At 35.2% G+C, this 18,478-nt stretch overlaps 1 non-coding gene across 1 annotated transcript; it reads left to right on the top strand.

Moving 5' to 3' along the window:
- The first annotated feature begins 3,722 nt into the window (after positions 1-3,722).
- LOC140893989 (small nucleolar RNA R71) lies at positions 3,723-3,829 on the top strand. Its single transcript, XR_012153546.1, has one exon. It is a non-coding gene; the product is annotated as a small nucleolar RNA R71 (small nucleolar RNA).
- The last annotated feature ends 14,649 nt before the right edge of the window (positions 3,830-18,478 follow it).

Here is an 18,478-nt window from a genome sequence, read left to right as displayed (position 1 = left end):
AACAAAGCATGTTCTTGAACATTATTCAAAAATCAAGAGAAAGAAGGAAAAAAATGAAATTAGATGATACTTCTCCATCTCCGGAAGTCACTTCGTCTGTCTTCGTGCCAAGAATGCTTTTTTCTCCCTTATCCTTGGTCTCTAGCCTTTCTTATATGTCATAAACTATGAAAACCCTCGATTCTCCTCCAAAAAAGCCAAGAAATCTCCTTAAAAATCCGACTAAAAAGTTTCAATATTTTCGGTACAGTGCAGTGCTGGAGCGCTGATTCTTCTGCGCTAGGGCTCTCAAGTTTCGTATTTTATTTTTCAATGAAAGACTTTTGGCGCTGGAGCGCTCAAAATGAGGCGCTGGGGCGCTCTGGACATGAATTTACGGGCGCTGGAGCGCTAGGATTATGACACTGTGGCGCCCTACTGTTTTTCCATTTCACCAGCTGCGCAGCATTTTTGTAAAAATCATATCTCAAGTTCTAGCCGTCGGATCGAGCTGAAATTTTGACAGCAGCTGTAAAAATCCTAAAATTCAATTTAACCGGTAGAGATTGGATTTGGATCTCCTTAGAGGCTCCAGTAATTTTTTAAACTTGCAGCTCCATAATTCCTTTATTTCACCTCTTCTCGGTACTTTTCCTCCAATTGTTGCATCTCACAAAAACAACAACAAATACGCATAAAATCCACTCGATACATCACAAAATCCAAGTTAAATCATATTCCAATTAATTGTATAAAATTCACTTATCAAATCCTCCCAAACATAGACTTTTGCTAGTCCCGAGCAAAACAATAATGAGTAATATAATCGGCCTCCGAATTTTATATTCCACAATTCAATCCACATGTCGGCTAATTTTCTCAAGAGTTCTCGTGTGTGTGTGAGTATCCAATCTCATCTATCCACATAACTTTCGATCAAACCATGTAATCAGTAAGCCTCACAAAGTCATTAATCCCGCTCTATAGCTTCAACACACATTCCACAAAGTTCAACCCTTACTCACAAAGATCAAAAGGACTTATCAAGTAGTTCTTTTAGGCTCAAGCACATTCAATAGGAGACAAATATCCAATATATATTCAAGGTAGATACATTAGGATTCAGTTAAAGGGAATTGAACATTTTTCAATTTATGTAGTAGTGGATAACCTAGGAAGTGAATATTTTTAATTTCTGTGGTATTGAGTAGGCTAGGTATATATCAATTTCAGGCACTGTCAGATATTTATCTGAAACCTTCTACTCTATACATTCTACATCTTTTTCTTTTCTCATCTTCCCTCACCTTACTTTCTCCTTTTTTTTTTCTTATTCTTTTTTTTCACAATTTTTATTTTTTTTTTGGATTTCATTTGGATTTCATTTGGTTTTAGATTTTTCTTTTCATCTCAAGGCTACAAATTAAAGGCTAACAAATAAAAGGATTGCAGGCTAAATAACAAAATTGCTTATATCATTTCTCTGTTTGCAAAAATTTATCTCAGTTTCAAGTGTGCATCACCAAAGTTAAGGATCAAATCATCCAATCTTCTTACAAAATCCACATAACTTTTTTCTAATTGTCAGGAGTATCGACAGTCAAGGTTTTAGTACATAAATTTGGGAACTCAAGATACAATATAGCTAACAATGACTTTTTAGCACAAAAAATTTATTTTCATCATAGGCCAACACAATTACAACATCATGCCTTTAACTCAAACTAATTCACCACAAAATTTTCAAATTTTTCACACACACCCCCAAAATTAAATATGTGCATTGTCCTCAATGTACAATAATTCAATAACAAGAACAGAGGAATGCACATACTTGTGGCATGACCGTCAGTAGTCATATCACATCATCATTCCAGGTGCAGGTGCATTGGTAGTCGATATTTCTCACAAATTCTAGGACTTGGAGTAGAAAATTCAATGTTAACGCGTGAACAAGACATGATACAATTAAGCTAAATAAAATTTAAATAAAAAAACATAAAATTACTAAAACAAAAACAAAATAAAATAAAATTTGGGTTGCCTCCCAAAAAGCGCTTGGTTTAAAGTCGTCAGTGTGACTTGACGCTGATTTTAGCCAATTCCTGTCACTTTATTGGAGGTTTTTTTCCTCTCTTTCACCCTCCAAACATACTCAAAAATAATCTTGGACTTAGGTTTTTTTTTCACCTTCTTCGCCACCTTCGGATCTCGCCCACTTTTCAACTCTATTCCTACACAAAAATTATTCATAGAAGAATCAAATAAATCAATGCGATTACAAGCATGTACTCATCTTGGTATTTCGTGGTCTTAAAAATATTAAAAGTGACCGTTTCACCACCAACTCGTAGAGTTAATTCACTCTCCTGCATATCAATTAAAGCTCTTCAGTTGCCAAGAATGGTCGCCCATAAATTAGAGGGACATCTTGATCTTCTTCCATGTCAAACACTACAAAGTCAGCAGGAAAAATAAATTTATTTACTTTTACCAATACATTCTCCCCAATACCTCCAAGCTCCAAGGCTCTGAAAATAGACAAAGACATTAAATTAATACTTGCACCTAAATCACATAATACTCTATTAACAGTGGCACCACCAATAATGCAAGGAATAGTGAAACTCCCTGGATCTTTTAATTTTTATGGTAATTTCTTTTGCAAGATAGCGCTGCACTCTTCAGTAACTTCACCGTCTCAAATCCTCTGAGCTTCCTCATCCTCGACATCACATCCTTCATGAATTTTTCATAGTGTGACATTTTCTCCCAAGAATCAGCGAATGGAATATTTATATGAATTTTCTTGAAGATATAAAGAACCTTATAAAATTGCTCATCCAACGCTTTTTTTCTTGAAACACTGTGGATATGGAAAAACAGCTTTTGGCACAGTCGGTTTCTCAAGCACAACTGCAGATTTGTTGGAATTTTTACTGATATGTTTTTCAGATTCAACCTCAATTTCCTCAACTTCATCACTATCCACTACCTTTGGGTCATCAACCCCAACTTCTTTCCCACTTCTCAGAGTGATGGCTTTGCATTGCTCTATTGGATTCACCTCAGTGTTGCTAGGGAAAGATACTCTATGCTGATTCGTCAAGTCATTCGCATGTTGACCAATTTGTATTTCAAGATTTTTCATTGAAGCACCCACATTGATCAAGTGTATCTCCATATTATCAAGCCTATTCTCAGTTCTCTCAAATATTTTTGTTTAATCAGATATAAAATTACCAACCAAATCCTCCAAAGATGGTCTATCCTCACCCTTTTGATTATTGAACCCCGATGGAGGATTCAACACATTATTATTATTATTTTCATATGAAAAATTCTCATGATTGCGCAAATGAGGATGATATTGATTTGGTATAGGATTACCTCGATAGCCAGTAAACTTGTGGTATCCACCAGTAGAATTAACTACAGTAGCCAACGATGCCGACTCAGTTGAAACTTGATTTTTCTTTCTCATCGCAGTCAACTGTGTAGAAATAGCAGCCATTTGAGAAGTCAAGGTCGTGAATGCATCAACTTCATGAATTCTAGCAGGTTTCCGTATCACAGATCTTTCACTCGGCCACTGATAATTATTAATAGTCATTTGCTCAAGAATCTCATATGCCTCTGCAGGAAATTTAGAAAATATCGATCCTCCAGCAGCAGCATCCACATAAATCCGATTTGGCCCATTCAACCCATTGTAAAATAATTCAATCTGCTCCCAATCTGCAAAATTATGGTTTGGGCATTTTCACAGTAATTCTTTGTAGCGCTCCCAAGCTTCATATAATTGCTCAAAATCTTGATGTCTGAATGTAGTGATCTCAATTTTCAGTTGGGCAGACTTGGCAGGCGGAAAATACTTAGCCAAAAATTTAGAAGTCATGTCAATCCATGTAGTAATACTCTCAAGAGGTAGTGACTAAAACCAACTACAAGCATTGTCCCTAAGAGAGAACAAGAACATTACGTAGATGCAAAATTTGGATCTTTAGTAGTTGCACCCCTAAACTGATTTTGTTGTACCATATTGATCAAAGTTGGCTTCAATTCAAAATTATTCTCCGTGATATTCTGCCTAACAATTCCAGAATAGTGATTATTGATCATCAGTCTAAAGTGATCTCTGATTCACACCAGAGCATTATTTTCACCTCTTTCTCTTTCTTCAGCCATTTGTTTCAATTTTTCTCTTCTAGCTTTTCTAAAGGTTTTAGCAGTTTTCTCGATTTTCGGATCAAAGAGCAGTGAGTTATAACTTTTGCTTTTTCGCATAAATTGCATAAACACATAGGAGAAAAATTTAAAATTAGAATCAATAAAATTAAAAAAATGCTCTAAATAAATAGAGCTATGAGAATGGTTTGAGTTTAAATAGCTAAAAATTTCAATAAATAAAATTAATTAACGACGAGTTCACAAGATTAAAATTCAATAGGAGATGGATTCTAGAGGTTCGACTTCACTTGACTATCCACCAGTTTAATTCCTAAATAAATCTATATCATAAATTCTTCTAGTTTACTAACTAAGAATTACTAATATTTTCTACTACCTCTCTAGAGTGTCAAGCAGAAATTTGTATCTAATATCAAACTCAATATTTCTATCAAAGTTTAGATATCAAATTTACTAAACAGCAAAATAATTCTTACAATGACTTCAATGGAGTTATAGGCCTCTCGAACTTTAAAACACCAACGATGTATTTTTCTATGGTCCTATTCAAAATCGCCTCTCTCAAGTGCTAGATTTAAAATAAATATAAAAATTCAACTAGTGATCAGTTAATTGAATGCAATCAATTCAGAAAAACACAAATAAACCGAATGAAGAATTCTAATATATCAATCAAAATATCAAAAACATGGTTTCAAGTCAAGCTACATTGTCCCTCTAGACAAAGGAATTAGTTCATAATAAAAATAAGAATCAAACAAAACATGTTCTTGAACATTATTCAAAAATAAAGAGAAAGAACAAAATTAAAAAGAAATTAGATGATGCTTCTCCGTCTCCGGAAGTCGTTTCGTCTGTCTTCGTGCCAAGAATGTTTTTTCTCCCTTATCCTTGGTATCTAGCCTTCCTTAGCCGTCCTAAACTATGCAAACCCTCGATTCTCATCCAAAAGAGCCAAGATATCTCCTTAAAAATCCGACGAAAAAGTTTCCATATTTTCGGTATAGTGCAGCGCTGGGGCTCTCAAGTTTCGTATTTTATTTTTCAATGAAAGACGTCTGGCGCTGGAGCGCTCAAAATAAGGCACTGGGGCACTCTGTACATGAATTTACGGGTGCTCAAGCGCTAGGAATATGACGCTGGGGCGCCCTACTATTCTTCCATTTCACCAGCTGCACAGTATTTTTTTAAAAATTATATCTCGAGTTCTAACCGTCGGATCGAGCGGAAATTTTGACAGCAGCTTTAAATCATCCTAACTTCAATTTGAACCGTAGAGATTGTATTTGGATGTCCTTAGATGCTCCAATAATGTTTTAAACTTACAGCTCCGTAATTCCTTCATTCCGCATCTTCTCGGTACTTTTCCTCCAATTCTTGCATCTCACAAAAACAACAACAAATACGCATAAAATCCACTCGATACATCACAAAATCCAAGTTAAATCATATAACAATTAATTGTATAAAATGCACTTATCACATTCATGCATTAATTTTGTTTTTTGAATTGTTTGATACTTTGTAACCATTGACTAGTTTTCACTCTGGATTCTTTGCAAAATGTTTTACAGTTTAATGAGATTTAATTGAAAAAGAGTTCTGACTAAATCACAAAGTAGTGAAGGGATGTTCATGTATTCCAAGATCTTGTCCCAAGTAAATAGTGATTGTGCAATTTCAGAAACTCAAATTAAGAAAAAGGTTAAAAATAATCAATTCAATCATCAAATTTGATTGAACAATCGGAAGCAAATGGAAAAAGCTAACTAAAGGGGTCCTTTGAAGATTGTTCCTTTAGTGTGCAGGCTACCACTTCTGCAATAATGAATTGGATACCAAAAGTTTTTCCGAATCCTGAAGTGTTGCTGGAAGATGTTGCCAACAGCGTAGAAAACACCTCACTTGTCAACATATATTTTTGCATATGATTGCATTTTATTTTTATGTCACATTCCGTTTTAGATATTTTTAGGTCATGCATATTTTTAATTGTGAATGTTTTTGGCTAAAAGGTTAGAAATTCTGATCAGACAAAATTTTGATTTTTTGCCCTATCCACTGAATTTTTTAATTTGAATGTGATTGGATTTCGCTTCAGTGGAGTTATATTTTGATGAGGAGTTTAATTATGGATATACTTGGTGAAATATTTGGGCCTAAATTATTGCCGAAAATCAATAGAATTTTTTCCTAATTTAAATGGGATTGTTACCGTTGAGGATTTTATTACCGTTAGGGGCTGTAAATCCTAGTGAGAATAGAAAAGGTTAAGTGTTTTGTTAGATATATTTGGGTGTTTTATTTTTTTTACATTATCTCTTTGCTTTAACCCTCGTGTCTCCTTATTCTCATTGCCTCTACGAAGCTAAATTCCTCTCTTTGTTTTCACTCTAGCAAATTTTAAATGGCAGGAAAGGGTTATGATTCTCACGACATTTGATCTGAGATGGGTTTTACAAAGGATGCTGCTGAAGGTAGCACAACACCTCCGTCGCCACTCCCTCTGATCGCGCAAGCTATCGTTCCAGTTGCTGATGAGCCTGTGCCCCTAGATTCCATTGCTCCAGGAGAGCCTGGTAATGAAATTGATGCGGAGGATATGCCAGAAATGACCGGATTGAACAAGGTGTTTCCCACGAAACCCTTGACTCGCCAATCCAAGCGTCAGGCAGGGTACAATCCAAACTACACCGCATCAAAGAGATTACGTGGGAAGGGTTAACCATCAATACCTTCTCTGGTGGACACCAAATTCTCATCTGGTGATGTGAGCTCCGATGAAGATTTTAAGTTGGTGCATCAAAAAAAGGGAAAAACGAGTTTAATGGAACCTTCTGTTCCAACCATCCCAGTTCCATTTGTGACAGAAGACCTATCAAAAGAGAAATATTCCTCTGATGATGATTCTACAGAGTCAAATACTCTGTCTTGTGTTCCTGTTGAGAAAGATGCTTCGACATCTGTTCTTTTTGTAGAGGAGACGTATACTGTTGTTCCTCTTGTGTTTTCTGATGATGAGGTAGGTTCTATTGAAAAATTCATGGCTGGAATGAAGACTTCCAAAAGCAAGAAGCCTACAGTTGCTGCCCCTGCTCCTGCTCCAGCTCCTGCTCATGAATCCGATAATGAACCCGATGAAGAGATGCTGCAAGAATTTGCCGATAATTGTCCAAATCAATCTGAGAGTTCCAGCACTGACTCGAGTGAAGATTCAGATGCTGAGAAAGACCTGGAAGAAGAGTCAGATTCTGATGACTCTGAAGAAGAAGATGAAGGTGTTGAGGAAGGTGTAACCGACACCTTGGACAAAACTATGGGAGAAGACTACAGGTTGAGTGAGGCCTACTCTCCATTTTTATATTCCAAGAATATTGCAGATACCTGGAATATGTACGTTGACCTAGAGTTTCTGGAAGAGCACAACATTGATTCTGAGAGCTAAGGAGCTCAGAATATGGTGAAATTTTTTGAGGTAAGAAACCTGCTTTCTAATGTTACTACTGCTGGTTCGTATAGTAAGAAGATTGTTCGAGAGTTCTACTGCAATCTCACCGAAACCATGAACAATCCATGATATGTGATATATGGGAGAGTGTACATGAGAGGCAAGATTTTCCAGTTTAGTCCAGCTATTATTAATGGCTTTCTGAGGACATCTGCAGTTGATGATGCTGAGCTGCCTACCTTGTATGTGATGACTGTTATCACTGGTGGTCATGTGACTAATTTTCCAGCCACCCTCACAAGATAGCTGTTTCCAAGCTCACTTCCTTATACTTTGTTTTGAATAAGACTTCGGTGAAGACATGGACTACCTCTGGAAATTCAACAGTTGCTACCAAGCATCAAACTCGTGTCTTGTATGCTATTGGAACTGGAGTTGCATTCAACTATGACAGACTGGTGTTTTACACAGTCATGTCCTTTGCATATTTTGTTTTTAGTTTAGTTTATGTTTTTTTAAGTGGTAATGTGTTTTTGCTCTACTCCTAATCAAAACTATTTTTGTTCTAAATGTCTTATTTGTTTTTCTCCTGTTTATACATGATTACTGACATGAAGTATTGTAGCCAGATATTACCAACATCCTGTGACAACACCTATGCTTATACTTAGGGGGAGAGTTCGATCTTACATTAAGGGGGAGTTTTGATCAAGGGGGAGTTGAGTTGAATTGTTTATTGAAGTAAAGGTGTTTTGTCCAGAAGGCAAAAAGGGGAAGATTGAAAGGAATATTTTGTTCCTAAAATTTTTTATGTTTAAAAATATTTTATTTAAAGTCTTTTTTTCTTTCTTGGACATGAAATAACTTAGAGATAACATGTTTAAATTATTTATTTCTTATTTAAGTAGATTTGAGATACTTGATTATAATATTTATTTATCTCATGTCTAACTTATGTATTCCTTATATTGTAGATTTGTTTTGATCAAGAAGGAATAGAGATCAACATAAATCAAGAATCCTACGGCTACAAGGAAACATATTGAAGAAGGATTTTTGGCTTTATATATGTGAAGGTGATCGTGCACTTACACAGACAGAGAGAGCGATCGCGATCGAGAGAGCATTTGAGAGCTTCATACGCGCACTACTAAAAGAGAATTCTAAAGATTTTTCTGGAGCTTGATTTGGTCGTGTGTTACCTTGATGCTTTGAAGAACACTTGAATATCAAAGATCGAAGAGTGTTGGTTTCATCAAGTTTTGGCATCAAGGATTTTTCTCCGTGCTCTGGTTTTCTTTATTCTATTGCATATAGAATTTTTAGGTGAAGTTAGGTTTGTAAAACTTTTTGATCGTTTTTTTAGTTAAAGTTTTATCCTGAGGAGCTGCAAGAGTATTTTATACTCTTGCTTAAATATCTGAGTCTATTTAGTAGTTGCTAGTTTATTTTATTCGCGCTTTAATTATTTTTCGCTGCATATTACTCAAAGTGTTTTTGTAGGTGCTGTCAATACCTTGTGACAACACCTAAATCTATTTATGTGCAACCAATTATCCCTTACAGTATCTAAACAAATAAATACATATATCGTTTATTAGTATACAACGAAAAACACCATCCATATTTTCATTTTAATTATATTACTAGAATTGTTTATTTTGCATACACAAAAAAAGAAAAAGAAATAGTGTGTGTCTCCTAATGATAATCACTTTATTTTTTCTTTTTTTAAATTCTAGTGCAATACACGTGTCGAGTAGCAGAATATGTAAATATTACTGTGAATTACTTGTGGATTCTAATGATTCTCCCGCCATCTTGTCAATGTCAAACTGTCTGGAGATGTGGAGGTTTAATGGGTACAGTTATTAATTTGTGCCCATGAGTTTAATATTTTATTATAAGCTTAGCCACCTTATTAAAGTCAAAACAAAATTATGATAACTGGTTTTCGATGTATGCGATGCAGGTTCGTGTAGATTTAGAGTATTTTAGATACGCTAAATTTGTAAATTGTAATCAAATACAAATCATATGAAGAGAAGAAATATTAGTGCAAGAATGTCGAAGCCAAGAAATTCATCGTTAGAGGATTCATGGATTACAAGATGGTTGACTCTATCAGTCAGGTGATCATACATGATATTCATCTAGTGGGCATGGTGCTGAGTGAAACCTTTGTTGCGGCTATGATTGATAATTTGAGTCATAGCTAGTTGAAATGATTTCAATAATAAAAAAGAAATAAAATTTGTCGCCTCCACGAGGTTCTTGAGGATCAATAGTACGGACTTCTGTTTCTCAATATACAACGGTTGAACCAGTAACAAATTATAGATAACTCAAATATAGGGTTGTCATACCGGATCAAAATATCGAGTTTTTGGCATACCGTACCGAAATTTTTTCGATATACAGATATTTTTTCGATATATCTAATTTTTTTCAGTATCTATACGATATCAATATGGATTTTTTTCGTACCAAAATTTTAGAATTTCAGTATCGATATCGGTATGAAATTTTTTCATATCAATATTTTTTATACGATATACCGAAAAACCACCCCTACTCAAATATATCATACCTTCATTTTATCAGCAAAATTTAATGGATGCCAAATGGGAAGCTAGCAATATGAAATACAAGAGAATTCTTATGTGAGATCTTGAATGTCTTTTTGTATGTGTTTGGATTGAGGAAATGGAAATATTATTTACAAGCTACAAAATATACACCAACACTCATACAAGATTAATTAACTCAATTATTATTACAATCAAGAATATGAAGAGCCAAATGACACTGTCACGTTCATGCCATAATTTTTATTCAAACTTTAATTTTAAATAAAATTTCCAAAAGTGTACAAAAAAAAAATTTGAATTCAAAAACTAAAATTAATAAAAAGAAAATGTGTATGGGTGTATATAATCAGGATATCTTTGGCACCTTTTGTTGAGCTGCGCTCGGAACATCTCGAAAGAATTTAATGTAACGAAAAAAATTTAAGCTTCACATTTTCCGAGATCCGAGAAAATGTGAGGTAATAACAGATAACACGTTCTACAAGATGCTCGGTGCTACAAATTATCAATGACATTTGGGCTACTAAAAAATTTAAAAATTTTGAGTTACAACATGACCACTAATTATAACTTTGAGTTCAAACCATGAGCACTCGATTCTACAAATTACCACTTCAATTGTGTCTTATAAATAGTAACGATTGCCATTTAGAAATACTTTTTCAACCAACCAACCAACAATTACACATAAAAAATTGGAAAATAAATAAATATAAATTTTGATTGAAGTTAAGTTGTAAGGATGAACTTCGAATTCTGAACAAACTGAATCAACAGCAACACAGCAACTTTAAGACTAGTCGAGGCGAGAAATTCTTTCTATCCGCAAGATGAAATTGTCTGTTAACAGTGCTCAACATTGACGACAATCGTCTCTAAGATACAACGACTTGCGAACGAAATATATCAGCACTGAAAATATCTCGAACTTCAGCGAACGAAAATAAGCAAAACTTTCTTTTTAAAGAGTAAGGAGAATATGCAGAGAAGCAGAAATCTGATGTTTTTCGTTAACAGATATGAAAGTGATCGTATTTCTGCATATACAAACAATACAAACAAACATATATATAGACTGATAGGATCGGTTAAGAGTGTAGAGAGGGGGGTGAATACACTCAAAAATAGTTTAGTGAGATTTGATTGAATTCGATCGGTTTAGTGATGGAATTTCAAGCTTATCTTGGTGTCTAATGTAATTTGACAAACAATGTGCGAAAATATGTCAAATTACAGATTTGAACACTTACTATCAAATAGTTTATGCAAGGTAAAGAGAATAGGTAAACTGAAAAAGATACAAGCAGATGTTTATGGATGTTCGGAGATTTCAAATACTCCTACGTCACCCCTTCTTTCACCTCGGAAGGATATCGCTAGAAGACTTTGAACTTTACAAGAAATTTGCAAAACCCTGATCCGGTTTAAGACTTAGACACTACCTAAACAAGAACTCCTAGTATAACAACTCAGTTTTAGTCCTAGACTGATGATAGAACAAGGATGAATACAACTCGACTTATTTTGCACAAGATTGATACTTCGAAGATCAGAATAATACTTAGGTGTTTGTGCTTCGAGTTGTTTGATCGATACTCAAACTTTGAGATATTGAATAAGCAATGTGACCAGAAGTTCCAATGCGCGAGAGAGAGTTGCTTTCAACGATCAGGATCTTTATTTATACCCTTGGATGTAAATGGTCATAAATTCAAATTGAATCTTCAGATAGAGTTTTGAATTATTCCCGTGGTATTTGTCATTTTCAAGAACAAATTCTTGAGCCAACATTTTCCTTTGCATCGCGGCACTACCTTCTGCAGAGTGTGTCAGAGTACGGAAGAACTTATCCAAAATGGGTAGTAAACTGGTGAGGGTAAACTGATGGAGTCAGTTTAGCGAGGGTAAACTGATAGAGTCAGTTTAGCGTAGCGTTTCTGGCTATTTGAGCAAGGCAGTTTAGCGCGAGGAAGTTTAGCTTCTATAAATCAGTTTAGTTCCTTTCAGTTTCGTAATTGTAAACACCAAAACTTAATTTTCCAACAATTTCTCCCTTTTTGGTGTATACCAAAACTATGAGATAACAAGAGATGAACTAATCTTTTTAAGTCATTCTTTATAAATTGATCTTGTCAAATGCAAAATTTCAAGACTTTCTAAATCTTCCCCTTTTTTTACAAATCAACAATAAATATCTGAAGGTTTAGATACAAGCGTAGATAATATAAGAGACTTGTAATAATATATAACGAACTATCTTCGATCAGATGGATGTCTTGGCAAGGAAGAGCTGCAACTGGATGATGGTAAGTGAGATACTGATGTGTGATGTTCGGATTCTTGTGCAACAAACTGATTTTGAAAAATATTCTGAGAGAGACTGGTCAAGTTCGCAATTTTCTTGGTAAGGCCTTGAAAATTCGATTGAACTGAGGTGTGCAATGATTGGACATATACGTTCATGTTGTCAACTTTTGTCTCTAATGACTGATGAGAATGTTTCAGTTGAGATAATGAGCTGTGAAGTTGACTTGAATCTTGTAAGACCTTGTCCAGCAGTGTAAGTTTTTTTTGAAGTTTGATCCGTTCTGAACTCAGTGGCTGTCTAAGAAAAGAGACATTGTTGTTGGTTTTTCGTTGATTTTCCTTGAGAGCAGTGACATCCTTAGACATATGATACAATGAAGTTTCCAGTTCAGAGATAAGCTAATACCAATATTCTTTGTGATTTGTTTTTTATGAGGAGTTTCTTTACCACTGGAAGGATGTTCTGTCTATAGAACACTGAGAAAATTTGTCTTTTGTCCTTTAAAAAGAGATGGTGGATGATTTGAGATCATTTCAGTTTTATCTTTACCTTTGCGTTGATGCGAAGATGATCCAGGAGCAGAGTGAAAAACCATTGCTAGAGATTGAGACGAAGATAGGTCTCTGCTGAAATGTGGATTTGTTGGTGATTTTTTTGATGGTTCTGTGTGCACATCATCAGTTGCAGTAATGTGTTTTGCTTGGAAAACATCAGTTACACTGGATGGCTTGGCTGCTTCCTCAGTTGAGCTGGATAAGTCAGATCCTTGAAGTTGACTTTCAGGCTTACTAAAGAAAGATTCTTGAATGACTATGCTATCTAGCCTAAACTGTTGAGGATGCATAATGAGGGCTAGTGACCGCTTTTGAATAATGTCAGCAATGGAAGGTGGAATTTCCAGAGAAAATGATTGTTTCCCTGATTCTGTGAGTGCTGGCACAGTATGGATTTTAGGAGATAAGTCTTCCAGTAAAGTAGTCTGTTGTTCATTAGACTCAATATGAGACAGAATTGATGGCTCATCCTCGTCTTCAAGAGTTTTATGAGGAATTAATTCCAAAAGAAGAGGTTGTGGCTCCTCAATTTCATCGGGATAAGTGACTGGTGGAACAACTTCATCCATAGATGTGTCAGTTAGGAGAGGAAGTTGTTGTTCTTCAATTGCAATGTGAGAAATCACTTCATCAACATTCATCAGATTCAATTTAGGTAGAGTTGTTTCAACCCCTGAGATGTGAAGCTGCTGCTCAATTGATGTATCTGTTGTATTTTGAGGAACTGAAGCTTCTCTTTGAAGCTCTTTAAATACCTGATCAACTGTATGGTTTGAAGATCCAGTTGAAGTATGACTCTTCTTGGATTTTTTGTGTTTGGATCAAGACTTCGAATGTGACTTATGTTTCCTCCAAACGAAAGGTTCTGGAATCTCCAACTTTTGGTCAGTTTTCCAAAACTTAACTCTCATCTGCACAGTGATGAGATCACCTTGATGTTGAGTAAAAATCGATCTGTCTTCATAAGAAGTTCTGACAAATGGATCATAATTCTTCTGAAATTCATCAACAATTTGATTAAGTTTCATGATTCTCATCAAGTCATAAAAGTATTGTCTTCTTTCCAATGCTTCTTGAACAACTGCAGTTTTGACTATCCTTAGCACAATTTCTTAAAGTTTAACAAACTTTTTCAGTTCATTCTTCTTTGTCAGATGTCGAGCCAATGTAGAAGTTCTGTATTTATGCAAAGTATCAAATATTTCATCAGTGTGTTTTTCAGCATATTCAAGTACTTCGTCCATGGTCAGGTCTATCTGAGTTTGAATTTCATTGGTCGGCCTGTCAGGATCTGAGAAAAAAGCAATTTGATAGCTTTCAGTTTCCAATTCAAGTCCCGAGTGAGTGTACTCAACTAATTTTGTTGAGGATAGACCACCTGAGGGTCTGGCTGGAGGAAAAACCACAAGTTGTGAGATTTATTTCACTGGGGCCTTCTGAGTTTTGATTGCATCTTCAAATTCTTCTTTGGTGGGAATTTCTCGAGAAGGTTTCAAACTTTGGATAGGTTCTACAATCATTGGTTGTTTCCCCTTGAGGTCAGTTTTGGATTTTATGACTTGCTCATCAACTGCTTCAGTGGATGAGTGAGGGATTTTTGTTGTTGATACCTTCACTGGTTTAGGAACTACAGAGATGACCAGTTTGGTAGGAGATTTAGTAGCCTTTGTCTGTAGAGTTCTTGTCCTTTTTGTTTGAGGCTTTACAATCTCTTCACTATCGGTTTCTTCACTGTCATAGATAACAAGATTTCTTTTCTTTTTGACCTGTTTTTTGACCATTTCTTTGGGTTTTCTTGAAGTAATAGAATCAGTTGACTCCTTGGAGTGAAAGTTTGTCATATATTCAACATTCATTACTCGAAGCTTATGCAAATGAGAGGTTCCTTGAAGAGTGACTCCTAGATTTTCAAGTAGTCTACTGAATTGTAATACATATCCTGAGGATTGTTTTGTGGCAGTCATCATTTGAACAAAAATCTTGAAGAGAATATTACTCCAATTGATCTTCACACCCTTCATGATTGTAGTCATTACCTTGAATTTTTCAACAGTCAATTTGGCGAAGGATCCTCCTTTTGCCAGAATGCTCTTTGCAACAATATCGGCTAAGAGTTGAAATTCAAGTTTCAATTCTCTTTTGAATGCAGACAGAGAGATTGGTTGATCCGTGCCAGAGAAGGTACTTCGCATTTCTGTGATATCAGTGGTGGATATAGCATTGAAGTCAATAGTACCTGATGCAGGTAAACTGAAGGTTTTGGCAAAGAATTCTTCACTGATTTTGATAAGATGGCCTCCGACAGAGAGTAAGAGTTGTCCATAATCTTTTGTCACACTCTTGTGATATAAAGAAACTAGATCTTTTTGATAGAATTCCAGATATTTGATATCAAGAAAAGGATCGAAGACCGGATTTTTCAAGTGCCTTACAAATCTCGGTTATGCCCTGCTTGTTCATCCCGTATAGTGATGCAAAATCAACAATGAGAGCATTGAGGATGTATACCGCTGATGAGGTAGCCATGATAGAGCTCTCTGTAAATCAATAGATAAGTTTAGATGCAGTTAGTAGAGATTAGGGTTTGCGATAAACTGAAGTGCTTCAGAATGTGTGTGACTTGGTCAATACGACAAGTGAGTGACGTGACACATAAAATTTTGAAATTCAAAAAAAAAATTAGTACAAATCAACACTGGGAGATGGTACACGCATCCCTATTATTTTTTTACTTATTTTTAATATAAATATTAAGCCAAAAACACTTAGAGATATCATTATTTCAGGTTCAAAAAAATTGGAAAACAAATTTTCGTTGTTTGGATTCGGCCGAGATCCTTATGTTGCTTGTGAGGCATGTAGAGAAATTTACTTCGAGGCTGAGAAAAAGAGGATCAAGGAAAGAGTTTTTGAGAAATTTATGAAGGTGTGTTTGAAGATTGAGGAGCTTCATATGTATCATCATGCATAGTTTCCTCCAAGGAAATTTGATGAGGCTGAAGAGATAGCTCAAAGGGAGATGTTTTATCTGATAGAACTTGATGCAGATGAACCCAGAGTAATTGGTTCGTATTGTATCTAATGAGCTTATGGATCCTTCAGTTGCCCCTCTGCGAGCATGGGTGATGAACTGGAGGTATGAAATATCTCTTAAAATGAGAGATCATAAGAATTTGTAATATTATTTCTCGAATTCCTATGAATGAAATGAAAAAGGTTACTAAACTGAGTACATTATTGAAATGTGACCTAAATTGGTTTAGTTTATCTAATTTATGTTTTATGAGTAAACTGCAATCATAGTGTTAGGCACGTTTAACGATGTTATTAAAAAATTATTACAGGCAATCACGTTACAGAGATTTTGTTATAATTAGTGTTCTTTTTTTCGTGAAATACACGTAAGAGACTCTTCATATTTCTTTAACAAATAATAAAGGGAGACTCTTTGATGTCCAATAATTCAATGATATAAAAGGAACCAAGTTAGATCACAGAATCTAAAATCAAACAAGCAAAACAAACACAAAAAAATGGATAATCTAAGAATCGAATATGAAGAACTCGTTGAGCAGAAGGTTGCTCATCTTCGGTCAAAAGCTGTGTATATGCAGTTTTGAGGGTTAGAAGCCCTTTGTCCTGAAGATGTCTGATGCATTGAGAACTATAAATAGGTTCTTGGAAACAACAACCCTTCTTATGTTCTTAGTCGTGAGGGCATTCAGCTCCTGCTTCTGAAGAAGGAGTTGAGGATGGTGTCTTTCCTTCATGGCTTAGAAGAATTAAATGAAGGAGAGCTGGTCGAGAATTTGTATGTGTGGAAAATGGCTGTTGAGCTTGAAATTGAAATTGTACTAGGCCATTTCTGAAATAAAATGCTCTATTCTCTTCTTTGTTGTGTTTTGTCTAATGTTTGCCTGTACATAGTATTTTGGTAAAATGAAAAGAAATAATCTGTAAAATAACAAAATTTCCCCTTAAAATATGCTCAAATCAACAGTAATTTACGTATAAGGACATTAATCAAAGGTTTCAAAAGCTTTTAAAACACCTATTATGAATTAAATTATCAACTAAAGATTTGAGTAAACTGACTAAATAACGGACAGTTTTGGGTATGAAATAGTTTCAATTTACCCTATGCTAAACTGTTGAAAGTTTTTCAAGGCATAAACTGTTTGAAGGTATCAGTTTAAGTAAGTTCAATAAGCCCTAAAATATTTCTAAAGTAAGAAAACTTAGTCTCTGGAAGTGGCTTGGTGAAGATGTGTGCGGCCTGTTGCTTTGTTGGTATATGCTCCAATCGAATGTGGTTCTTGAGTGCATGATCTCAGATAAAATGATGTCTGAATTCAATGTGCTTGGTTCTCGAATGAAGAATAGGGTTGTAAGTGATTGCGATTGTACTGGTATTATCACAGAATATGGGTGATTATTTGTCTTCGATTCCATAATCCCTCAACTGTTGTTGCATCCAGAGCAGTTGAGCACAAAAACTTCCCGAAGCTAGATACTCTGATTTTGTGGTAGAGGTGGCTATGGAAGTTTGCTTTTTGCTACACCAGGATATCAGTCTATCACCTAGATATTGACATGATCCACTTGTACTCTTTCTGTGCAGTTTACATCCAGCATAGTCTGCATATGAGTATCCAATTAGGTCGAAGGAATTATCCTTAGCATACCACAAACCAACACTCTGAGTTCCTTTAAGGTATTTCAATATCCATTTGGCAGCTATGTGGTGTGATTGCTTTGGATTGGATTGAAACCTGGCACACAGACAAATTGCAAATACAATATCAAGTCTACTGGCAGTTAGGTAAAGAAGAGACCTTATGAGACCTCCATACATTGTTGCATCAACGGATGTTCCCCCTTCATCTTTATCAAGTTTAAGTGAAGCGCTCATGGGAGTAGTGGCAGTTGTACAATTTTCCATGCCAAACTTTTTGATAAGTTCTTTGGTATATTTGGTTTGGCTTATGAATATCCCATTCTCCATTTTTCGAACTTGCAAACCAAGAAAGAAGTTTAGTTCACCCATCATGCTCATCTCGAACTTTTCCTGCATTAGATTTGAGAATCTCTTGCACAAATTGGGGTTAGTTGACCCAAAAATTATATCATCAACATAAATTTGAACAAGTAAAGTATGATCATCTTTTGTGAATTTAAAAAGAGTTTTGTGAACCGTGCCTATTGTAAATTCATGTTCAATAAGAAACATGGTTAAAGTATTATACCAAGCTCTAGGAGCCTGTTTCAGTCCATATAGAGCTTTATTGAGATGGAAACATGGTCTGGAAACTGATGATTATGAATCCAAGTGGTTTCTCAACAAAGACTTATTCCTGAAGATTTTCATTTAGGAAGGCACTTTTGACATCCATTTGATACACCTTGA

The sequence above is a fragment of the Henckelia pumila genome, chromosome 3 (genome assembly GCF_033568475.1).
Source record: "Henckelia pumila isolate YLH828 chromosome 3, ASM3356847v2, whole genome shotgun sequence".
NCBI lineage: Eukaryota > Viridiplantae > Streptophyta > Magnoliopsida > Lamiales > Gesneriaceae > Henckelia > Henckelia pumila.
This window is presented reverse-complemented; position numbering and strand designations above follow the sequence as displayed.